Below are 27,107 nucleotides of genomic sequence, written 5' to 3'. Positions count from 1 at the left end.
ATCCGCCCTTATCCCCTTCATCACTCATCACCCCCAGACCAGGGAAAACTCTTCTCACCTCAAAAATCGGATTTCTCATCCTCATCAAATTGGCATTTTGGACCAAATAATTCTTTGTTGTCAGAAGCTGCTCTGTGAAGTGTAGGATATTAAGCAGCATCTCTGACCTCTACTTACTAGATGCCAGTAGACATCTCCCACCCCCCAACTCATGACCATCAAAAACATCTCTAGACATTGCCAAATGTCCCCTGGGTGAAAATTCATCACAGTTGTGAACCACTACTCTTATGGAAGCCACCTTTTCAAACTTCACTTCTTTTAAATATTTTTTCTAAGCTCTAAATTCTCTATGGGCTTATCCTAGCTCATCAGGTCTTGGGAATACAGGAACAGTATATGGAAAGAGAAAAAGTATATATATATATATTTAATCCTTCCATAATAGCATTTCTTCTAAATTGTGAATAATTCCTTTCCGCTAAGTAAATGAATAACCAAAACAAAACAAACCAGTTGCCCTTGAGTTGATTCCAACTCATGATGACCCCATGTGTGTCAGAATAGAACTCTGTGCTCCATAGGGTTTTCAATGGCTGATTATTTTGAAATAGATCTGCAGACCTTTCTTCTGGATGGACTTGAACAGCCAATCTTTTGGTTAGCCACTGAGCTCTTAGCCATTTGCATCACCCAGAACCAGCATAAAATCTCTCCAAGAACTGTCATATTATTCTACTGATTGTGGTTTACAAGTGGATGTAGAGCTAATAAGACATTCTGAGTAACAAAAGCTAAGTAATCATGGAGAAGTATATAACCCTTTTTTTTTTAACTGAGTAGTTTAAAAAGGTAGGTTATTATAAAATGTTTCAGAAATACAAAACAGTACAAAAATAATCTAATAAATACCTATGTACCCACCATCCCGCTTAAGAACTAAAATATTACTACAATTGAAGCCCCTTTATGTTCTCTCTTATCATATCTCCAGGGGTAACCACTAGTCTGAATTTAATGATTAGAAGTACACATCACATTGAAATTCTAACTTCTGGGAACCACAATATAACTACTTTAATATTCAGCACTTGGGATCTGGCTAGAGACAGTTGAAATATTAAAAAAAAAAAAAAAATTGAGATAGAAATGGAGTAATGAGCTTTGAACTATTCAAAGTGAAAAATTTGCTAATGTTCTGATAAAATAGAGAATAATGCATCAAAGTATCCATTCAAATAGCTAACAGTTCTTTGAGGTCCAAGTCAATCTCAGTCCTATTCTCATGATCTTGTTTACAACTTTTTCCCAATTATTCCAACTGCCCAAAGGAGGAGCAAAGGGTTGAAACCTATGGGTCACATATTCTTCGATTCTTCCTATATTTCCTGTTCCTCTACTACAATATCAGTTACTTTGTTCCTTATAATAAAATACAAAAACTACTGCACATTGTGACTTTAATCCAAGTTTGTGTTGATAAGGAGAAATGTGATATCTCAAAATTAATCACTCTTATTATTAATGGTGACTCCCATATGTATTTTTATAAGATAATAAATACTGTCAAAGGCTAATTATATATTTCATCTGCTATGAATAGAATGATGCAATTTGTAATAGTATAGCCCACATAGAATTGGGTATGAAGTGATCAAATAGTTACAAACCCAACTATTGTTTTGAGGGGGCATTTCACAGTTACCCAGGGAAGACATGTGGCTCTGTGCAATGAGGATGTGCTAACAGCTTATACTGCAGTAGGAACTGATGATTCCTGTTAACATTCCGTACATTGTCTGATCAATGGAGAGCCTTTTCTCCTTCAAACAGAATATAGAGAGCTTGAGTTAGAGAAAGAAAGACCTGCAAAATCACATGTCATTTTCCAAGATAGTGTTGCGTTGCTGTTGTTAGATGCCTTTGAGTCTGTTCTGACTCATAGCAACCTCGTGTACAACATAATGAAACACTTACCAGTCCTGTCATCCTCACAATTGTTGCTGTGTTTGAGCCCATTGTTGCAGCCGCTGTGTCAATCTCTTTGAGGGTCTTCCTCTTTTTTGCTGATCATCTGCTTGACCAAACATGATGTCCTTCTCCAGGGACTGATCCTCCAAAGTGCATTAGAAAAAGTCTGGCCAACCTCACTGCCAAAGGTCACTCTGGCACTACTTCCTCCAAGACGAATTTGTTCGTTCTTCTGCCAGTTCATGGTACACTAGTATTCTTTATCAATACCATAATTCAAATGTATCAATTCTACTTAAGTCTTCCTTATTCATTGTCCAGCTTTTACATGCACATGAGGCAGCTGAAAACACCATGACTTGGGTCAAGTGCATTTCAGTCTTTTGATTTCTTGACTGCTGCTTCCATGGGTGTTGATTGTGGATCCAAGTAAAATAAAATCCTTGACAACTTCAATATTTTCTCTATTTATCATGATATTGCTTATTGGTCCACTTGTGAAGATTTTTGTTTTCTTTATGTTAAGGTGTAATCCATACTGAATAAGTATCATGTAATATTTTTCACAGCCTATTAAAGAGAATCAAACCAAGGGGGGGGGCAAGATGGTGGAGTAGTCAGATGCTTCTGGTGATCCCTCTTACAACAAAGACCCGAAAAAACAAATGGAACAATTATATTTATGACAAGCTAGGAGCCCTGAACATCAAACACAAAGTTAGAAAATGGACTGAGTGGCAGGGGGAGGGAGAGAAGGTTCAGAAGCGAAGAAGAGTTGCCAGACGTAAATCACCAGGAACCCTCAGGCACCATTCCTGGGAGCAACTGCAGTGGGCTGGCAGTAGCATTCCAGCTACAGTTTCCTCAGGGAGAGACAGCCAGCTGCACAAACTACTCATATGTCAGGAACCAAAGAATAACGGAGCTCTTGGCAAAAGCTAAGTACTTGCATATATTTTACCATGTCCTAGCCCCCAAGCTGGCTTCAGTGGCTGTTGATTTCCCTGGGCCTGAGATAGGTCCTGCTGAGCATCCTGTGCCACTCTTCTGGCCTTGGAGAAGGAATAAATTCACAGCTGGGAAAGAAGATAATCTGCCAACTCAGCTACTCTGGGGAGATCAAGACAGAAGCGGATCCTGTTCAGGCATAAATGGTCTATGGACTTTGAACACCTTTCTCCCCTACATGGACCTGTGTGGGCCTATTTCAGGAGAAAAGCACCTTGTGTGAAAGGCTGCAACTGTTTCAGCTGTGCAGAGGAGAGGTGGGTGTTTGATGTTTGACACTGCTTTGCCTATTAAACAGGGCCTCACCTACCCACATCAGGGGCCTAAGGACTGGTGGCTCCACCCATGTCACCCAGCCACCCACAACAGGAGTCAAAGGATAAATGGTGCCTCCCAGTCCTCACAAACAAAAGCATTGGGTGTCCAAGGTCACTCTGCAGAACCCACCCACCTGTGTGCTGTAGGGAACAGGGACACGCTTTCCTCACAGACATTCGCGGAATGGTTGTGAGCACCCTGCCTTGTTCAGAGCATGACCCCCTGCTGCAACCAGATACCTGTACCTACAGCAATCACCTCTTCCCTTCTAAGACTGTAGGACAGAACCTGTGCCACAAACTTGATGACCAACTACCTGGACATCTGAGCTGAATCCATACTAGAAAAGTGAATGGACTTCTAGGCTCATATACCTGATAACAGCTCTAGCCATCTGGTGACAGGGCATTAGAGCTTCAAAGGCAAAAATAATCAAGCTAGTTCACTCAAGCAACCTATCTGGACATGTCAAACAAAAAAACGCAAGATGCTAGGATACAGTAAGCAAACATAAAAATAAATTAATACAATAACTTATAGATGGCTTGGAAAAAATAGTCAATATCAAATCACATACAGAAGCACACCACAATGGCTTCAACAAGCTCTCAAAAAAAAAGAATCAAGGGATCTTCTGGATGAAGGTAACTTCCAGGAATTACCAGATGCAGAAAACAAAAGATTAATATACAGAAATCTTCAAGACATCAGGAAGGAGATCAGGCAAAATGCAGGACTAGCCAAGGTACACACTGATAAAACAGTTGAAGAAATTAAAAAGTTATTCAAGAATGTATGAAAAATTTAATAAGCTGGAAGAATCCACAGAGAGACAATGAACAGAAATTCAGAAGATTAACAATGAAGTTACAGAATTAGATAACTCAGTAGAAAGTCAGAGGAGCAGAACTGAGGAATTGGAAGGCAGAATTAGTTAGACTGAAGGTAAAACACTTGGTACGAATATATTTGAAGAAAAATCAGATAAAAGAATTTAAAAAAATGAAGAAAACCTAAGAATCACATGGGACTCTATAAAGAGAAATAACCTATCGGTGATTGGAGTACCAGAACAGGGAGGGATAACAGAAAAAACAGAGAGAATTGTTGAAGATTTGTTGGCAGAAAACTTCCTTGATATTGTGAAAGATGAGAAGTTATCTATCCAAGATGCTCATCGAACTCCACATAAGGTAGATCTCAAAAGAAAGTCACCAAGGCACATTATAATCAAACTTGCCAAAACCAAAGATAAAGAGAGAATTTAAGAGCAGCTAGGGATAAACGAAGAGTCACCTACAAAGGAGAGTCAATAAGCATCAGCTCAGACTACTTGGCAGAAACCATGCAGGCAAGAAGGCAATGGGATGACTTATATAAAGCATTGAAGGTAAAAAAATGCCAGCCAGAAATCATATATCCAAATATGAAGGCGAAATTAGGACATTTCCAGATAAACAGAAGTTCAGGGAATTTGTAAAAACCAAATGAAAACTACGAGAAATACTAAAGGAAGTTCTATGGTTAGAAAACCAATAATATCAGATATCAACCCAAGACTAGAACACAGGACAGAACAACCAGATGTCAACCAGGACAGAGAAATCACTAAAATAAATCAAGATAAAAAAAAAAAAAACTCTCAAAACAGGGAAACAGTGACGTCATTATGTAAAGGAAGACAACACTAAAACAATAAAAAGGGACTAAAAAATGTAGTTATAGCTCTTTCATACAGAGAGGAAGACAAGGTGATATAAGAAATAAAAGATAGGTTTAAATGTAGAAACATAGGGGTAAATATTAAGGCAACCACAAAGGAGACTAACAATCCTACTCATCAAAACAACACACAGGAAAAAAAAGGAGACTCGGCAGAAACAAAATCAACAGCAATGAATGAGAGGAAAAGACAATATATAAAGATAAACTACTCAACACAAAAAAATTAAGTGAGAAAAAAACTGTCAACAACACAAAAAGACATCAAAATGACAGCACTAAACTCATACCTATCCATAATTACACTGAATGTAGATGGACTAAATGCACTGGTAAAGAGACAGAGAGTGCAGAATGGATGAAAAAACACGATCCATCTATATGCTGCCTACAAGAGACACACCTTAGACTTAGAGACACAAACAAACTAAAACTCAAAGGATGGGAAAAAAATATATCATGCAAACAACAATCAAAAAAGAGCAGGAGTGGCAATATTAATTTCTGACAAAATAGACTTTAAAGTTAAATCCACCACAAAGGATAAGGAAGTACACTATATAATGATTAAAAGGACAATATATCAGGAGGATATAGCCATATTATATATTTATCCAGCCAATGACAGGGCTACAAGATACATAAAACAAACTCTAACAACATTGAAAAGTGAGATAGACAGCTCAACAATTATAGTAGGAGACTTCAACACACCACTTTCAGTGAAGGACAGGACATCCAGAAAGAAATTCAATAAAGACACAGAAGATCTAAATGCCACAATAAACCAACTTGACCTCATAGATATATACAGAACACTCTACCCAAGAGCAACCAAGTATACTTTCTTTTCTAGCGCACACAGAACATTCTCTAGAATAGACCATATATTAGGTCATAAAGCAAGCCTTAGCAGAAACCAAAACATTGAAATATTACAAAGTGTCTTCTCTGACCATAAGGCCATAAAAGTGCAAATCGATAACAGAAAAAACAGGGAAAAGAAATCAAACACTTGGAAACTGAACAAAAAACTCAAAAAAGACTGGATTATAGAAGACATTAAGGATAGAATTAAGAAATTCATAGAATCCAATGGAAATGAAAACACTTCCTATCAGAACCTTTGGGATACGGTGAAAGCAGTGCTCAGAGGTCAATTTATATCAATAAATGCACACATACAAAAAGAAGGGGCCAAAATCAAAGAATTATCCCTACAACTTGAACAAATAGGAAGAGAGCAACAAAAGAAACCCTCAGGCACCAGAAGAAAACAAATAATAAAAATTAGAGCAGAACTAAATGAAATAGGAAACAGAAAAACAATCGAAAGAATTAACAAGTCAAAAGCTGGTTCTTTGAAAAAATCAACAAAATTGATAAACCACTGGCCAAAGTGACAAAAGAAAAACAGGACAGGAAGCAAAGAACCTGAATAAGAAATGAGATGGGTGATATCACAACAGACCCAACTGAAATTAAAAGAATCATGTCATATTACTATGAAAAATTGTACTCTAACAAATTTGAAAACCTAGAAGAAATGGATGAATTCCTAGAAACACAACACCTATCTAAACTATCACAAACAGAGGTAGAACAACTAAATACACCCATAACAAAAGAAAGAGGTTGAAAAGGTAATCAAAAAACTCCCAACAAAAAAAAAAGCCTGGCCCGGACGTCTTCACTGCAGAGCTCTACCAAACTTTCAGGGAAGAGTTAACACCACTAGTACTAAAGGTATTTCAGAGCACAGAAAAGGACGGAATACTCCCAAACTTATTCTATGAAGCCAGCGTATCCCTGATACCAAAACCAGTTATTTTTCCAATCATGATGTCCTCCTGACAACACGTCCAAAGTATGTAAGATGCAGTCTCACCGTCCTTGCTTCTAAGGAGCATTCTGGTTGTACTTGTGCTAAGACAGATTTGTTCGTTCTTTTGGCAGCCCATGGTATATTCAATATTCTTCACCAACACCACAATTCAAAGGCGTCAACTCTTCTTCAGTCGTCCTTATTCATTGTCCAGCTTTCACATGCATATGATGCGATTGAAAATACCATGGCTTGGGTCAGGCGCACCTTAGTCTTCAAGGTGACATCTTTGCTCTTCAACACTTTAAAGAGGCCCTTTGCAGCAGATTTACCCCATGCAATGCGTCTTGATTTCTTGACTGCTGCTTCCATGAGTGTTGATTGTGGATCCAAATAAAATGAAATCCTTGACAACTTCAATCTTTTCTCCGTTTATCATGATGTTGCTCATTGGTCCAGTTGTGAGGATTTTTGTTTTCTTTATGTTGAGGGGCAATCAATGCTGAATGCTGTGGTCTTTGATCTTCATTATTCATTAGTAAATGCGTCACATCTTTTTCACTTTCAGCAAGCAAGGTTGTTTCATCTGCATAACAAAGGTTGTTAATGAGTCTTCCTCCAATCCTGATGCCCCGTTCTTCTTCATATAGTCCAGCTTCTCATATTTGCTCAGCATACAGATTGAATAAAAAAAGTGGTGAAAATACAACCCTGACGCACACCTTCCTAACTTTAAACCAATCAGTACCCCTTGTTCTGTCCAAACAACTGCCTCTTGATCTATGTAAAGGTTCCTCATGAGCATAATTAAGTGTTCTGGAATTCCCATTCTTTGCAGTGTTATTCATAATCTGTAATGATCCACACAGTCGAATGCCTTTGCATAGTCAATAAAACACAGGTAAACATCCTTCTGGTATTCTCTGCTTTCAGCCAGGATCCATCTGACATCAGCAATGATATACCTGGTTCCACGTCCTCTTCTGAAACCGGCCTGGATTTCTGGGAGTTCTCTGTCGATATACTGCTGCAGCTGTTTTTGAATGATCTTCAGCAAAATTTTGCTTGTGTTGTATTAATGATATTGTTCTATAATTTCCACATTCGGTTGGATCATCTTTCTTGGGAATAGGCATAAAGCCAGGAAGCTGTCTTCCATATTTCTTGGCGTGGACAACTGAGCACCTCCAGCACTGCATCTGTTTGTTGAAACATCTCAATTGATATTCCATCAATTCCTGGAGCCTTGTTTTTCACCAATGCCTTTAGAGCAGCTTGGATTTCTTACTTTAGTACCATCAGTTCCTGATCATATGCTGCCTCTTGAAATGGTTGAACATTGACTAATTCTATTTGGTATAATGACTCTGTGTATTCCTTCCATCTTCTTTTGATGCTTCCTGCATCATTTAATATTTTCCCCCATAGAATCCTTCACTATTGCAAATCAAGGCTTGAATTTTTTCTTCAGTTCTTTCAGCTTGAGTAACACCGAGCGTGTTCTTTCCTTTTGGTTTTCCATCTCTAGCTCTTTGCACATGTGGTTATAATACTTTACTTCGCCTTCTTGAGCCACCCTTTGAAATCTTCTGTTCAGTTCTATTACCTTATCAATTCTTCCTTTTGCTTTCACTGCTCAATGTTTGAGAATGGGCTTCAGAGCTTCCTCTGACATCCGTCACGGTCTTGGTCTTTTCTTTCTTTCCTGTCTTTTCAATGACATCTTGCTTTCTTCATGTATGATGTCCTTGATGTCATTCAGGTGGGATATACTCAAGGTCTTATTTTGGCTCTCGTGGGCTTGATCTGATTTTCTTCAGTTGCAGCTTGAACTTGCATATGAGCAATTGATGGTCTGTTCCACAGTCAGCCCCTGGCCTTGTTCTGACTGATGATATTGAGCCTTTCCATCATCTCTTTCCACAGCTGTAGTCAATTTGATTTCTGTGCGTTCCATCTGGCGAAGTCCATGTGTATAGTCACCGTTTATGTTGGTGAAAGAAGGTATTTGCAATGAAGAAGTCATTGGTCTTGCAAAATTTTATCATTCGATCTCTGGCATTGTTTCTATCACCAAGGTCATATTTTCCAACTAGTGACCCTTCCTTTGTTTCCAACTTTTGCATTCTAATCACCAGTAATTATGAATGTATCTTGATTGCATTTTCAATCAATTTCAGACTGCAGCAGCTGATAAAAATCTTCTTCTTCGTATTGGCCCTAGTGGTTGGTGCATGTATTTGAATAATAGTCATATTAACTGGCCTTCCCTGTAGGCATATGGATATTATCCTATCATTGACAGCATCGTACTTCAGGATAGATCTTGAAATGTTCTTTTTGACGATGAACGCAACACCATTCCTCTTCAAGTTGTCATTCCCAGCATAGTAGACTATATGATTATCCGATTCAAAATGGCCAATACCAGTCCATTTCAGCTCACTAATCCCTAAGATATTGATGTTTACGCATTCCATTTCATTTTTGATAATTTCCAATTTTCCTAGGTTCATACATTCCAGGTTCCAATAATTAATGGATGTTTTGCAGCTGTTTCTTCTCATTTTGAGTCGTGCCACATCAGCAAATGAAGGTCTCGAAAATTTTACTCCGCCCACATCGTTAAGATTAACTCTACTTTGAGGAGGCAACTCTTCCCTAATCATCTTTTAGTGCCTTCCAACCTGGCGGGCTCATCTTCCAGCACTATATCAGACAATGTTCCACTGCTATTCACAAGGTTTTCACTGACTAATGCTTTTTAGAAGAAGACTGCCAGGTCCTTCTTCCTTGTCTGTCTTAGTCTGGAAGCGCAGCTGAAGCCTGTCTCCATGGGTGACCCTGGTGGTATCTGAATACCAGTGGCATAGCTTACAGCATCAGAGCAACGTGCAAGCCCCCACAGTACAACAAACTGACGGACACATGGGGCATAATTATGGATAGGATGAATTTAGTGCTATCATTTTGATGTCTTTTTGTGTGTGTGTTATTGACAGTTTCTTTTTCCCACTTAATTTTATGTGCTGAGTAGATTATCTTTATATATTCTCCTTTCCTCATATTCATTGTTGTTGATTTTGCTTCTGCTGAGTCTATTTTTTTATTTTCTTTTGATGTGTAGGATTGTCTGTCTCCTTTGTGGTTACTTTATTACTTACCCCTATTTTTCTAAATTTAAACCTAACTTTTATTTCTTTTTTTATTTCTTTGTATCACCTTGTCTGCCTGCCTATATGGAAGATCTATGACTACATTTCTTAGTCCCTCTTTATTGTTTTAATGTTGTCTTCTTTTACATAATATCATCACTGTTTCCCTGTTTTGAGTGTTTTTTTATCTTGATTTATTTTTGTGCTTTCCCTGTCTGGGTTGACATCTGATTGCTCTGTCCAGTATTCTAGTCTTCGGTTGATATCTGATATTATTGATTTTCTAACCAAAGAGCTCCCTTTAGTATTTCTCATAGTTTTCATTTGGTTTTTACAAATTCCCTAAACTTCTGTTCATCTGGAAATGTCCTAATTTCACCTTCCTTTTGAGAGACAGTTTTACTGGATATAAGATTCTTGGCTGGCAATTTTTTTCCTTCAATGCTTTGTATAAGTCATCCCATTGCCTTCTTGCCTGCATGGTTTCTGCCAAGTAGTCTGAGCTGATGCTTATTGACTCTCCTTTGTAGGTGACTTTTCGTTTATCCCTAGCTGCTCTTAAATTCTCTCTTTATCTTTGGTTTTGGCAAGTTTGATTATAATTATGTCTTGGTGCCTTTCTTTTAAAATCTACCTTATGTGGAGTTTGATGAACATCTTTGATAGATATCTTCTCATCTTTCACAATGTCAGGGAAGTTTTTTGCCAACAAATCTTCAACATTTCTCTCTGTATTTTCTGTTATCCCTCCCTGTTCTGGTATTCCAATCACTTGTAGGTTATTTCTCTTGATAGAGTCCCACATGATTCTTAAGGTTTCTTCATTTTTTAAAAATTCTTTTATCTGATTTTTCTTCAAATATGTTGGTGCCAAGTACTTTATCTTTGAGTTCACAAATTCTGCCTTACACTTGCTCAATTCTGCTCCTCTGACTTTCTCTTGGATTGTCTAATTCTGTAATTTTTTTGTTAATCTTCTGAATTTCTGATTGCTTTCTGTCTATGGATTTTTTCAGCTTATTAAATTTTTCATTATGTTCCTGAATAATCTTTTTAATTTCTTCAACTGCTTTATCTGTATGTTCCTTGGCTTGTTCTGTATATCACCTCATTTCCTTCCTGATGTCTTAGAGGGTTCTGTATATTAACCTTTTGTATTTTCCCTCTGGTAGTTCCAGGAAGGCACTTTCATCTAGAAGATCCATTGATTCTTTGTTTTGAGAGCTTGTTGAGGTGATTATGGTCTGTTTCTTTATGTGACTTGATATTGACTGTTGTCTCCTAGCCATCAATAAGATATTGTATTAGTTTATTTTATGTTTGCTTACTGTGTCATAGCTTCTTTCTTTGTTTTGTTTTGATACACCCAAACGGGTTGCTTGAGTGAGCTAGTTTGATTATTTTTGCCTTTAGACCCCTGACATCCTATCCCCAGATGGCTAGAGCTGTTATCAGTATATCAGTCTAGGAGTGCATTCACTTTTCTTGTATGAATTCAGCTCAGGTGTCCAGGTACCTGAGCATCAAGTGTGTGGTACAAGCTCTGACCTATAATGTTAGAGGGGCAGGCATGATTGGTGTAGGTACCGGTATCTGGTTGCAGCAGGGGGTCACACTCTGAACAAGGCAAGGAGCTGAGAAGCATCCCCCAAGTGTCTCTGAGGAAAGTATGTCCCTGTTCCCTACAGCATACAGGTTGTTGGGTTTTGCAGATGGACCATGGGCACCCAATGTTTTTGGTTGTAAGGACTTGGAGGTACCAGTTATCCTTGGACCCCTGTCGTGGGTGGCTGGGTGACCTGAATGGAGCCACCAGTTCTTAGGCCCCTGATGTGGGTAGGTGAGGACCCTGTTTAGTAGGCAAAGCAATGTCAAACATCAAACACCCACCTCTCCATCTGGTTGGAGTCTACCAACAAGGGCCTATTCTCCTGAAATAGACCCACACAGGTCCATGCAGAGGGTAAAGGTACTGAAAGTCCACGGACTGTTTATGCCTGGACAGGAGCTGATTCTGTCCTGAGTTGCCCTGGTTAGTGTAGCTGGCAAATTATCTTTTCCCCCAATTGCAAATTTATTCCTTCTCCAAGGCCAGGAGGGTGGTTCTAGGTGCTCAACAGGGCCTATCTCAGGCCCAGGGAAATCAGCCACTGAAGCCAGCTTGGGAGTGGGGGGGGGGCAGTAAAATATACGCAAGTGCTTAGCTTTTGCCGAGAGCGCCATTCTTCTTTGGTTCCGGAGGTGTGAGTAGGCTGCATGGCTCACTGCTTCTCCCTGAGGAAACTGCGGCTGTATTCTAGTACCAGCCCACTACCACTGCTTCCAGGAATGGTGCCTGAGGGCTCCCTGTGATTCAGTCCTGGTAACTCCTCTCTGTTTCTGAATTGTCTCTTCCTCCCCCTACCCCTCAGTTCATTTTCTAAGCTTGCCTTTGGTGTTCAGGGCTCTTAGCTTGTCATAAATATACTCATTTCACTTGTTTTTGAAGCGTCTATGCCACCATCTTGGCTCCGACTCCTTTTTCAGAAAATATTCTTTGATGGCTACAAGTGGCGGGAGGGAGGGAGGGAGGGAGGGAGGGGGTATCCACTAATTGGATAGTAGACAAGAACTATTTTAGTTAAGGGGAAAGACAACACACAATACAGGAGAGGTTAGCATGACTGGACTAAACCAAAAAGCAAAGAAGTTTCCTGAATAAACTGAATGCTTCTAAGGCCAGTGTAGCAGGGAAGGGGGTTTGGGGACCATGGTTTCAGGGGACATCCAGGTCAATTGGCATAAAGAGTCTATTAAGAAAACATTCTCCATCCCACTTTGGAGAGTGGTGTCTGGGTTCTTAAAGGTCAGCAAGTGGCCATCTAAAATGCATCAATTGGTCTCAACCCACCTGGAACAAAGCAGAATGAAGAACACCAAAGTCACAAGGTAATTATGAGCCCAAGAGAAAGAAAGGGCCACATAAGCCGGAGACTACATCAGCCTGAGACCAGAAGAACTAGATGGTGCCCAGATATAGCAAATGACTTCCCTGACAGGGAACACAACAGAGAACCCCTGAGGGAGCAGGAAAGCAGTGGGATGTAGACCCCAAATTCTCATAAAAAGACCAGACTTAATGGTCTGACTGAGACTAGAAGGACTCTGGAGGTCATGGTCCCCAGACCTTCTGTTAGTCCAAGACAGGAACCATTTCCAAAGCCAACTCTCCAGATTGGACTGAACTATGGGATAGAAAATGACACCAGTGTGGAGTGAGCTTCTTGGATCAAGTTGACACATGAGACTATGTGGACAGCTCCTGTTTGGAGGGGAGATGAGGGGGCAGAGGGGGTCAGATGCTGGCCATATGTCTCATTAGGGAGAGAGCAACTAGGAGTATATCCCAGTGCCCTCGATATAGGAAGGTGCAAATAAATTTTTGTATGAGAGACTGACTTGATTTGTAAAATTTCACTTAAACTACAATAAAAATTTTTAAAAAAAGAGAAACAAATCTTTTTTAAAAAATGTAATAATGAAGACTCAATAATTGATCTTTTAGTAAGTGAATAATCATACAATAAGAATTATTTGGTGTCTTAGTTATCTAGTGCTGCTGTAACAGAAATACCACAAGTGAATGGCTTTAAGAAACAGAAATTTATTTTCTCACAGTTTAGGAGGCTAGAAGTCCGAATTAAAGCTCTGGCTCTATGGGAAGACTTTCTCTCTCTGTAGGCTCTGGAGGAAGGTCCTTGTCTCTTCACCTTCTGCTTCTTGGCATCTATTTTACCTGTCTCTCCTCTGCTCCATTGCTTAATCTCTTTTACATCTCAAAAGAGAGTGACTCAAGATACACCCCACGCTAATCCTGCCTCATAAATATAACAAAGAGAACCCATTCCCAAATGGGATTCTAACCACAGGTTAGAATTTAAAACACATATTTTTAGGGAACATAATTCAATCCATAACACTGGGGATTAATAATGTGATCCCTGAAGCATAAAATTGACATTCCTGTAAAGATAGGGTGGGACAGAAGCAGCATGGAACACACAGAAAAGGAACAGGACCAGCATAGATGCTGCTTTTCTTAGATTACTATTTCCTCAGTGAAGAAAAGGAATTAAAACTATGTAAGTACGTTGGGGAAGGAGAATTCAGAGGGTTTTAGGAAGATAGCTGACCACAGTAGGTTTCTAGAAGTTTTACTCTGACCCATGTGAGTCTCCTCTGTGACTCTGTTGATTGATTTTGGTAAGGACCTGTCAACAAAGGGAACATTACAGTTGGAATGCATTAGCTCAGGGATTACATTCTGAAAGACTGAGCATTATCTTCCAGGATGTGGTATATGGCAACAATGGCCATTATATTGTTCCATGGATCTGGAAACTAAATGGTGGAAGTAGGACTGATCTCTTTAACCACCACTCCCAGCGACCCACTTACAGAGTTTGTGCTTCCAGAAGTCACTATGCTAAATTCTGGTAACTCTAACGTTCTTGTTCCTAGGAGAGGAACACTGGTAGCAAGGCACACAGGAAGTGTTCCACTAAATCTAAAGCTACTACTGCCACCTGGTCTCTTTGAGCTTCTCATCCTTATAGGCCAGCAGATAAATAAAAAAGTAGTTATATTGATTGGTATAATTGACCCTGATTATCATCATGAGTTAGAACTGCTGACATTTATAGGGACTTTTAGGAGTCATTATAGTGTCTCTTTATGTTTCCATGCCATGAGAAAATGGTAAGTGGGCTATTTCAACAACTGTGACTGGACAAGGGCAAGGCAACAAAAAGCTCAACCCCTCAGGGATGAAGGTCTAGATCAACTCACCAAGTAAGCAACTTCTATCAGCTGAATTGCTAACCAAGGATAATGAACATCTAAAATGGATAGTGGAGGAGGGAGATGATAAATCTCAGTAATGGTCTAGAGATAAGCTGCAGAAGTGGAGGCGGGAGGGGTGTAGTGAACTCAGCACAAACTCCAGCGAATCTGAACAGTAAAAAGGCCAGGCTGTAACATTCATTTATTTTGTCCACATCACATACTCCAAGCCTATCTCTAATTTCAGGTATAACTGTGATGAACAAAAAAAAAAAAAATTTTTTTTTTTTTTTTTTTTAACAGCTCCATATAATTTCTGATTCACCTTACACTGGCAGCAGCCCACTTCAAGAGCAGTCATCTTTCTACATCTGCCTCAGAGCCTTCTCTAGTGGGAGTCTGCTTGACTAGTGTGCAAGAGCAGCTACCAGTTAGAAGTGGGAGTTAATGACCCTGGGAGAAGCCATCAACCATTGGGTCATGAGAATTGGTGGTTAAATACTTCAGACTCCAAATATTTAAGGTAGATAATTCTAGGAGGCATTCTGTGTGCTTACTAGAAGTCCCAGGGGAAATGGAGAACCCGGTGCCCATAGCAGGAATTCAATCAGGCACTCATATTGGCTTTATACCCTTCCCAGTTTCACTTCCCCACTCCCTCACTCTTGTGTCCAGGGCCATACCCAAATAAATTAACAGCTACTGAGGTCTTGTCTCAGGTTCTGATGTTAGAATGAAAATTATTGCAATTCTTTTTTTTTTAATCAAAAAAACAAACTTTTGTCTACAGAAATACATTTCTTTCTGTACATTCTATAGATTGCAGTTGTCCACTCTAAAGTTATTTGGATTGCATTTCTTTGGCCCCATGTTGTATTCTCTTTTGGGAGGTAGCCAGTTACTCAAAATTCCTGATTTTAGTTTAGTCTCAAGATAGTGATGGTATAGTCCCTGATTATCTACCTCATGTTTCTTTGTTTTATGTTACTATAAAAAAAAATTTAAGATTCCACCATACTTCTGGGATGTGTTTACCACTTGCTCAAGAGGTTAAAGTTCTTATATTTTTCCCCAGTGGCCTGATACGTCACAGTCCCTGTGGTTAGTTGTGTTTGGAAGTATTTGGGCTATGAATTTAAACATCTAAGTGTGGTCTGCCTTTATAAAACATTAATGGTGAGTCAGAGACTCTTAATTCCTTTTATGACTCAACCCATTATGTTGAGAAACCTCTTACCCTCTCTAGGCAGCTTGTCCAACTGTAATGGAGCCACCCAGCAGTTATCTGTAGCCCAGATTAACAGGAGCAGAGCGAGTAGCACTGGGAGCCCTTTGGATACTTAGATCAGGAATGGGCCTAATTCCACTGACTTTTCTTGGGTTTAAAATCTAAATTATTTACATTGGTTGTCTTATTTTGATGTGTTTAAAAACACATGCTTTTCCCACTTTGAAATGTGGCGTCTGGGGTCTTAAATGCTAACAAGCGGCCATCTAAGATGCATCAATTGGTCTCAACCCACCTGGAGCAAAGGAGAATGAAGAACACCAAGGTCACACGACAACTAAGAGCCCAAGAGACAGAAAGGGCCACATGAACTAGAGACCTACATCATCCTGAGACCAGAAGAACTAGTTGGTGCCCGGCCACAATCGATGACTGACCTGACAGGGAGCACAGCAGAGAACCCCTGAGGGAGCAGGAGATCAGTGGGATGCAGACCCCAAATTCTCATAAAAAGACCATACTTAATGGTCTGACTGAGACTAGAGAAATCCTGGCGGCCATGGTCCCCAGACCTTCTGTTGGCACAGGACAGGAACCATCCCCGAAGACAACTCATCAGACATGAAAGGAACTGGACAGTGGGTGGGAGAGAGATGCTGATGAAGAGTGAGCTAATTGTATCAGGTGGACACTTGAGATTGTGTTGGCATCTCATGTCTGGAGGGGGGATGGGAGGATAGAGAGAGTGGGAAGCTGGCAAAATTGTCACGAAAGGAGAGACTGGAAGGGCTGACTCATTAGAGGGAGAGCAAGTGGGAGTACGGAGTAAGATGTATGTAAACTTATATGTGACAGACTGACTTGATTTGTAAACGTTCACTTGAAGCTCAATAAAAGTTAATAAAAAAAAACACACATGCTTGGACTACACAAGAAGAGAAAATATTCTATTGTACTTTTATTTACTAATTGAATTCTGATACTAGTAGTCTAAACTATTTCCCTCCTAAAGTAGGGGGAACAAAAATCATTTTTTAAAGTACTAAAAAGCATATTGGTTTTTCATATCTGTTTCTGAACATTATCCTAAGTCAGTACTATCCCGCCTTTCAATTTTACAAGGGTACATTCTGATAAAGCAACACTTGACTCCATAGGACATGCACAGGAAGCAAGAATGGCATGTACAGATAAGCTGTTAGAAGCAAAAGCATCAATCTCTCCTGTATGAAATATACAGGTTGAGAGAGAAGTGAAAGATTGCATGTGGCCACAAAGCTCATTTCTTGCCATTTAACTTTCTGGCACAGGGGTGTGGGAGGCAGGAAGCAGAGGATGTTATGTGTGTGTGTTTCCTGGCTTGTATATGTGTGTTGCCAGGGTGTTAATCAGTGGTCTACAATAACAATGTAATTCCCATATATTTTCCTATTAGAGATGGCTTTTCTGCAAATTCTCTTTAAAGCTCTTTGATAAATCCTTGGCTCATTCACTGGTACCTTAGAACCAATTATAGAAAATATCGAATGATATAACATAAAGCTTGTAGCTAGTGCCTGGCAAATAGACATGATAAGAGTAACCAAAGTAAACACAAAAGAGATTTCTGCAATCTGCTGGTTCTGAGATATATAAACAGCAAAAATAAAATAAACTTTTTGGTTCACTACACTTTTTTTTTCAACATTTCCTTTGACAACATAATAAAATTATGGGGAAGTATATTTGATATATTTTCTGTTCAATCTCAAGTTTTAGCCAGTTTTAAGAAAACTGTCTTATAATGTAATGCTAAACTGAGTTTTCCTGCTTGAGTCAGTACAAAATAAGTGGTGATCATGAAATCATGTTTAAGTACTAATTTAAAACCACAACACCAGACGCTGAATCCTGAACAGAAAGCACAAAGTCTGGGAATTAGGCTGATAGCATTTACATTAAATGTATGACTACCAAAACATGGATGTAGTTGTATGCTGAAAGAATGCTAAAAGCAAAAAATTTCTAGGCTGGATTTAGAAAGGAGCTACACTATTCACCCAAAGGAATACAAATTGTGGATTGTAATTAACTCTGATTGGAAGGGGAGGGACAGAGGAGCACAGGGGTAGATTCTCTAATATTACAAAGGTCTATTTCTAGTTCTCATGGTGTACATTCATGGGTGTTTATTTTTACTATGTTTTACTATATTTACATCTTGGCTAGGGTTTTTTTTTGCTTGTTTAAGTTGTTATATAGTAAGATAGTACATATCCAAACATTTTGGAAACTCTTGATTTAGCATAGCAAGCTCTTGGCTGGTCTGGTGGTATAACCTAAACACGTACGCATTGATTTCTTATCTATAAAAGGATGGAAATGGTCTCACTGATCTGTACGGTAACTGTGAATTCCAAAATGTTATAAATCTAAAACCAATCTAACTCACTTAGTTGGCCAGAACACACTGGGTTAAATGTAGTAAGCCTGTACTTTCTGATTCCAGATCCTACATTCTCTCTATTATTTCCTCAAAAGTTTATCTCCTTCTGATTTTAAGTCTTCTACCACACTTTCTCAATTGACAGATCTCATAAGGAAACAAACAAACAAAAAGCATTGAGAGATACGTACCTTACATCCAGCGTAACTGTTCAGAGGACAAGAGCCATAATGTACTGGCGCTTCTCCGATGGACAGGAGATTATGAAAAGCACTTTAAAGGTCTGAGCCTGGTCCCAGACAGGGTAGTTTCAATTAGCACTGCCCTGTCCTGTTTCGATGATGCCTGACCCACCCCACCCCACATCTATTGTATCCAGAATACAAGTTTGCCAAAAGCCTGTCAGACATGCTGTGGTCACGAAGGAGCCATTACTGCCAACTTTACTCTCAGCCACCTCCACCCTGAGGGAAAGAATGGCCAGTCTTTAAACTATCCTTCCTTGGAACATAGTAGTAATTGACTTTACTTCCTTTCCTCTTCCAACACTCTAAAAAATATGCCCCTTTTCTTTTTTAAGGACCCGGTGTTAAATTAATTTAATTCACTTTCACAACATGCAGGCAGACTGGGCAAAGTCGAAATAGGCTGGTTGTAAATGACTCAGGTTAGCCTTCAGAAGACATTCTACAACATGTGGACAAAGAGTAGGTAAAAGTATTCCAGGCAGAAAAAAAATTGTGAGGAAAAATATGAAGGCTGGTTATGTAAGTGACTATTGGGAAGTATGCGAGCAGTTTACTGTTGGTTGTAGCTGCTGCATAGGGTACATGGAGTACCAAACTTCTGACTCCAGTACTGAAGCTCCTAACACTACACTGCACTATGGTAGTTCTTATCTGCTCACTGTATTATTTTACTATTTACTCATATATTATCTACCAACCACAATCAACTGCCAGGCGTTTTCTCTAGCATTGTATTACCTAGCCTGGGGTTGGAGGGGGATCACTGTCTGGAAGTCTATTTTTGAGTTTCCATCTTAAGACTTTAAGGATTCTGAGACAAGAGGAAGAAGTAATGAATTAGTCATGATCTTGGAAGACTTAGTCTGACACATGATCTTATCTGTTTTATAATTTAGAGTTTTCCCTGTATTCCAGGTAGAAGAAAAAAAATAAAGAGGACAGGTTTCTAAAACTTTTTTGAAAGTACTCAACTAAAGCCAAAAAGGAAAAAAAAAAGTTTACTTGCCAATTTATAAAGGAGGGAAAAGGTAAAAATTAGAGATTTTTCCTCAGCTGAGCATGCATACTTCTAGCTCATGTACTACTTAAATTGCTGAACATCAATAGGATAATTCTTTCCCACTTTTATTGAGATTAGCCTTGAAGAAAAATTTCTTGATGCACTTAACAGCCTCTTTTTCATGTCATACATCTGATACTTGCTTTTGTCTCTTCTTCTAGCCAAGTGGACAATTGATTATTAAGTAGGCAATCTACACTTTGGAGTATTATTACCATAGATTTTTGCTGCAATACCTTCTTGCCATTTGTTTTCTATCCACAGCAAATGTGGGCCATGAAGAATATGGATTTGGGGCCACCTTGTGACGAATTTAGACAAGTCACAGAGATCAAACTCTGGGATCCTAATTTTGGTTTCCACTCCTAGATCATGTTACTTTTCAACAAATACATTTTACAAGAGAATATTATATAGCAATGGCTGAATTTTCTAAGGAAAGAATGGTTAACATTATCACAATATAGTCAATTACACATACTGACTTGGTTTTAAGTGACTTCCACTGCAATAAACCATCTACATACATTATTTTACTCAATGCTTCTTATTCCATGAAATAAGTACAGTCATATCCCTTAAGTTATAAATGAAGCAACTGAAGTTTAGAGAATAACTTTTTTAATTCATGCAGAGAGAAAGTGGGATCTTGGGAAGCCTCAAAATATTCCAGTTGAAAATGTAAAAAAAAAAAAGTGTAAGGGAATTTTTTTTAATTAAAAAACTGAGGCACCTGATATGATCTGAAATTGCTAATTGGAGAAATGGGTTCCATTCCCTGTTTGCGAGTCCAGTTTCATCCCAGAAGCAGCTATCTTCCTACCGTTTCTAAGAGAGGAGTGTCTGGTAATGACCAGGTAACTACAGTGCGACCCCTCCCTGTCACATATCCATGTAATTGCTGCATTGTAACCAATCTAAGAAAGAGACGTATACCCTTTAAAGCCAATCACCTTACAGAACTGGGCATAGGAAGCCCTGCCTTAAAATGATCCACTACCAATCAAGTAATGCCTTTGGATGAGCTAAGCCTGTGATTACCAATAAGTAACGTTTTTCAGTGATCTAAGTCTGTAAACACCAATCAAATAATGAGTTTCATATTCATTGCTCTCCTACAAAACTTCGCTGCTGAGTGGCCATTTTGAATTACTGAATTCTGCTAGGTGGAGTTCAGTCTGTTCCTTTTCTTTCAATAGATCTCTTAATTTAACACTAATCAGAGTAAGATGTTTATTCTATGACAAAAAGAAGTTGTTTTCTATCAAAGCCTAAAGAGTACATGAAAATTTTAGTAAGTCAACACATCTACACATTAGGAATTTTTAAAATTTCAAATTGCAGCTCAGACTCTGGATTGGGGACTCTCTTTTATAAAAGCACACACACACACATACACACAAACACCAGGATAACATGAAAAACCTGGGTAAAATCATAAGAACTGACAATATTATGAATAAAGTCAATAGTATTGAAATGAAAAAAGGCATAAACTTATTGCATCTATCATACCAGTACCCCTATGATCTCGTTCTTGACCTTTAACCATGCTGTGTTAAAAGAGTTTGTGTGTATAAAAACTAAGGAGAACATACTATTCAATTAAAAGTAAACGAAATACATTCTGATACTATTTTCGGTGTACTGGAATCCTCCTTCAATCATATTCTATTGTTACTGCCTCAGGGATCTCGGTAAAATCATTACTTTTTCCCTAAACTGTCTTCCGTATTTCTACCTGCAATGATAGAACCGTGCGGTAGACATGGCATTCTACTGCCTAGATCCCCCTTCAAGGAAGGACTTGCTCTCTCTGCTGCAGAGAACTGCCTCCCGGTGATCGTGCCCTTACTCGGGCAGCCCAGATCCAATGACTGAGCGAGGCCAGAGTGTAAGGGCCCGGGGTTTCAGGCTTGAGACGGGATAACAATATTTGCTCTGGAGTTTTTCATACTGGGCTGTCTATGTTGAGCTTGCATTGCAATTTGACTCTTCTCTTTCTGCCCAATCCTGATCTCCACCCCAATCCCTTCCTCTCCTAGATTTTGATCCCTAATAAACATCTTGATCTCCAAAGTTTATCTAAGAATCTGCTTCTTCAGAACCCAATCTGTGAAATTTTATGTATTTAATGATCTAAATCTTTTTCAAATGTTTTGGTGTTCTGACATCTTTTTGGAGATATTACCAATCTTGTGATATGAAATCGTGACGGTGAAAGATGCCATAAAGCACATAATGCACAGTATTTGCAATGGTCACATACTTTTCCATGGGATCTGTGAATATTTTCCATGCAACTTGAAGGTTTTTTTTTTTTTTTAATGTATTTACTGAAAATTTACATTTACATCAAAGCTTCAAGCCTCGGTATCTCTATAAAATGGGAAAGTTAGGCTGTTTCAGTGGTATTCAATCCTCTTGTGGTAGTTTAATGATGACTGTGAATTCTTTGCTACTTCTTCCATTCAAGATAGAATGTAATTCCCTTCCTGTTGAATTTGAAATGACATTAGTGACATTCTTAGTCAACAGGATGTGGCACAAGTGACACAGCATGGCTTCTGAGGCTGGGTCACATAAAGCGTTGCAGCTTCTTTCTTGGTCTCTAGGAGGCTCTCTCTGGGAACCTCCGAGCAGATGAACCGCTGAGCAGGGACCCGAGGGACAAAGCTAAAGGGAGCGATTACAAAAGGACACAAGGAAACTTTTGAGGGTAATGGATATATTCATAAATGTCATAATCAAGTTTTATTTATTCAATTTTCAATTAAGATGATTATTCACATGCTTCCAAAAAGAGATTTTTTCCCTACCCTTTTAAGTAGTCTGAAAATATACATTGTTCCTCTCTCTTCCCCACTCCTTCCCTCCATCTCTCTTTCATTCCTGCTTTCCTTCCTTTCTTGTCTATGATGATAATTTTATAGATATCAAAGCTCATCAAATTATAAATTTTAAATAAGTCAGTTTATTGTAGGTCTATTATGCCTCAATAAAGCTAAAAAAAAAAATACGTAAATAAAACTAAGGTGAATCATTTTCTTATCCCTGAAAACAGTATTAGAAATAAATAAAAAGTAAAGGAATTTTTTAGTTAAGTTTTTTTGGGGGGGGAAATAATACTTTTTAGGTTTACTACATTTTTCAGTTATTAAGAAAGCAAAATTTCTATTGCTGCTATTTTTTTTTTTTTTCTATCACTGAAGAGGCAAATACATCAAAGAAATCTTTAAGTAGTAAAACGAATTCACACGGGGCCGCTGAAAGCATGCGAATGGCTAAGTCAGCAATAGAGCAGTAGCCAGCTTGAGAGTCACGGTTATATTGCGTGTTTTCCATCCAGTTTCCCACAGGTTTCATACACACTGGTATGCTTAGCTGACTCTGAGGGTAAGTGTTGGCTGGAGTGCTCCTGAGGCTTTTCATATTATTGCAGCACTAAATGTGTGTGGCCCTTACCCTTGCATGGTGTTACTGGAAATTACACAAAATGTAATACGACCTCCTGTACTTTGAAACTAGCCCTGAGAGAAACCAACAGTCTAAATCTCTTAACAAACATTCAGCTTGACTAAATTTTAACCTGATTTAGTATAACAACTACTTTGCTAAATATATATCTCCCAATTTGATTGTTTTTATTTATATCCCCAGTTTTTATAACTTTTTTTATTTTGAAATCACTTTAAGCTTGCACTATAAAGAAGTCTAGACTATTTTTCACACATTTCCCAGTATTTCCAAAACGAGAAAATTATTCTATATAACCAGAGTGCAATATCAAAACTAGAAAATGAGCAGTGATACAATGTTGTTATTAGGTGCTGCTGAGTCTGTTTTGACCCCTAGCAACCCTAGGTACAACAAAATGAAATGCTGCCCAGTCCTGCACCATTCTCACAATCGTTGCTATGTTGGAGGCCACTGTTGCAGCCTCTACATCAATCCATCTCATTGAGGATCTTCTTCTTTTTCACTGACCTTCTTCTTTACCAAGCCTGATGTCCTTCTCCAGGGACTAGCCCTTCCTGATAACATGTCCAAAGTATATGAAACAAAGTCTTGCCATCCTTGCTTCTAAAGAGCATTCTGTCCGTATTTCTTCCAAAAAAGATGTGTTCATTCTTTTGGCTATCAATTGTACATTCAATACTCTTGGGCAACACCGTAATTCAAATGTATGAATTCTTCTTTGGTATTCCTTATTCATTGTCCAGCTTTCACATGGATAGGAGGTAATTTAATCTACAGATTTTACTCAAGCTATGACAATTTTCCCAATAATACCCTTTACATGGATGAATTGATGGACAGACAGACAGACAGACATGCAGACAGACAGACAGATAGATTGATAAACTGTTTTAGGATCCAAACTGGGATCACATATTGCATTTAGTTGTCATGTCTCTTTAGTCTCCTTTATTCTGGAACAGCTCTTCAATTTGGATTTGTCCGTTTCTTTATGAATAGATTCTTTTTTGACCAAAATATCTCAGAGTGATGCTGTGTACACTTCGGTGCATTGTATCAGGATATATCTCTATTTCTACATACTGATTCTTTTTACAGTACTGTTTTGAAGGGCAGCTGGCAAAGAAAGGTCAATTGATAATTTTTTTTGGAAGTGTAACTTCTATAGGAAATTATGTTAGATGTAATTATATTATATAATTAGCTGTAACCATAATAAATATAATTATGCCAGCCATCCCTTTTTATTGGAAATGCAATTTTTGAAAGGTACTTTTTTAAGCATATTGAAGAGTGCAGGGTGTGTAGATAGCATGATTGCTGCCCAAGGAGCCTATTATACTTTTTCAAAGTATACATAGGAATGACTCAATTCAGATGTAATTAGGAGCATCAATTTTCCAAAAGTTTTCTAAGTAATGCATGCATACAGAGATAATTAGACTAATCCCTTGTTCTCAGAGAGTTTGTACTATAGGAAGGGAAACGAAAGACAAATGGTGCTAAGATATTAACTTCACCAGAATTTTTCCTGAAGAAGTAGAGGAAGGTGAAGAGATGTCCCAGATTCAGAGACCTTGAAATGATAAAGCATAAGGTGTGTCATGGACAGGAAGTGATCCACTGGGGCTACTCCACTGGATACTGGCGCGGGGAGGGAGGGAAGGAGGGTATGATAGGAAAGACATGCTTTGTTCGTTTAAAAGAGTGCCTGAATTCAAAACCAGAGAGCTAGCCAATAATTATGTGACTTTGAACAAGTGTTAACTCTTTTACACTCCAGTTTCTATATCCATAAAATGGACTTGATAAAGCCTGCCTCACAGAGTTGTAAGGATTATAAAAGCTAAATGTATGCAAACTTCCTGACACATAATAGTTAACTCTGGTGAATTCTCATCTATCCAAACAGCTGTGATTCTAATAAATATCTTATTTTTTCCAGATGATCAATTATCAAATTACACAAATGTTCAACTCATGATTATTTCCTATGATTTCATTTGCCTGAGATGCATTATGGCTGGTTTCTGGAGCAGCAATTGAGGCCAGATGACAATATGTACTAATTTTGTACAAATAGCACCAGTTCATGTTAAAGGTTACCCAGATTAATATTTTAGATAAAACACCTTGAAATAGGATTCAGATTGCCCATTTAAGTTTAATCTCAGAATGTAGAGAGTCTTAAAATGCCTATAGAGTTCCAGACCCCTTGAATAACCATTTATTTTGAATGCTAATGTGGAGTCTAATTCTAAAATTCTCTGATAACTAATGGTTGACCATTAGATCAGTTTAAAAGGTAAGCGTACTTCAGAACACATACATTTGGGTCTTTCAGGTGAATATATTTATATCCACATATATATCCATATATATATATATATATATATATATATACCCACATGTTATGGATTTAATTGTGTGCCTCAAAATTGTGTGTCAACTCAGCAAGGCCATAATTACCAGTATTGTATGGTTGTCCTTCAATTTGTGATCTGTTGTAATTACCTATGTGTTGTAAATCCTATTCTCTATGATGTAAATGAGGAGAAATTAAAGGCAGTTATGTTAATGAGGCAGGACACAATTTACAGGAATAGGTTGTATCTTGAGTTAATCTCTTTAGAGATATAAAGGAGAGAAGCGAGCAGAGAGGCAGGGACCTCTTACCACCAAGAAAGAAGAGCCAGGAGAAAAGTGCACCCTTTGGACCAGGGGTCCCTGGGCTGAGAAACTCCTAGACTGAAGGAACAGTTGATGACAAGATGAGAGGGAAAGTCTTCCCTGGAGCTGGCACCTTGAATTCAGACTTCTAGCCTCCTAGACTATGAGAGAATAATTTTCTCTTTGTTAAAGCCATCCACTTGTGGTATTTCTGTTACAGCAGCACAAGATAACTAAGACACCATATAGATAGACAGATTAGATGATAGATAGATAGATAACACATATATTATATATATATATAATATATGTCTATCTATATACACTGAACTGTCCTTATTAAGAACCTGTACATAGACCAAGAGTCAGTTGTTTGAATAGAACAAGGGGATACTGCGTGGTTTAAAATCAGGAAGGTGTACGTCAATGTTGTATCCTTTTATTATACTTATTAACTCTGTATGCTGAGCAAATAATCTGAGAAATTTGACTATATGAAGAAGAATGTATCCCTTGGAGTAAGATTCTAACAACCTGCGATATGCACATGACATAATCTTCCTTGCTGAAAGCAAAGAGGACTTGAAGCACTTACTGGTGAAGACCAAAGACTACACCTTAACATAAAGAAAACAAAATTCCTCACAACTGGACCAATACGCAACACCGTAATAAATGGAGAAAAAATTGAAGTTGTCAAGGATTTCATTTTGCCCATAGAGACAGCAGTCAGGAAATCAAACGGCACATTGCATCGGGCAAATCTGCTGCAAAAGACCTCTTTAAAGTGTTAAAAAGCAAAGATGTCACCTTGAGGACTAAGATGCACCTGACCCAAGCCACGGTATTTTCAATTGCCTCATATGCATGCAAAAGCTGGACAATAAGTAAGGAAGAACAAAGAAGAACTGATGCCCTTGAATTATGATGTTGGAAAAGAATATCGAATATACCACGGACTGTGAGAAAAATGAACAAATCTGTCTTGGAAGAAGTACAGACAGAATGCTCCTTAGAAGCGAGGATGATGAGGCTTTGTCTCATGTACTTTGGACATGGTATCAGAAAGGATCAGTTCCCCGAGAAGGACATCACACTTGGTAAAATAGAGGGTCAGCAAAAAAGAGGAAGACCTTCAAACAGATGGATTGATACAGTGGCTGCAACAACAGGCTC

The 27,107-nt window shown here is 38.5% G+C and overlaps 1 long non-coding RNA gene across 2 annotated transcripts in view; it reads right to left on the bottom strand.

Annotated features, from left to right (window-relative positions):
* Positions 1–20,193, bottom strand: part of LOC126077079 (uncharacterized) — a 128,753-nt gene extending 108,560 nt beyond the window's left edge. The window contains exons 1-2 of one of the 2 annotated variants that reach the window (XR_007517654.1): positions 18,665–20,193; positions 1,978–2,541 (exon numbers count right to left, since the gene is read on the bottom strand). This is a non-coding gene — a long non-coding RNA (uncharacterized LOC126077079). The remainder of the gene's footprint in view (positions 1–1,977; positions 2,542–18,664) is intronic. The other variant, XR_007517655.1, reaches the window with a different exon arrangement.
* Between the last annotated feature and the right edge of the window lie 6,914 nt (positions 20,194–27,107).

Source organism: Elephas maximus, chromosome 5, assembly GCF_024166365.1.
Source record: "Elephas maximus indicus isolate mEleMax1 chromosome 5, mEleMax1 primary haplotype, whole genome shotgun sequence".
NCBI classification, from domain to species: Eukaryota; Metazoa; Chordata; class Mammalia; order Proboscidea; family Elephantidae; genus Elephas; species Elephas maximus.
Note: the sequence above shows the minus strand (reverse complement) of the source record. Positions and strands in the feature narration are given on the sequence as shown.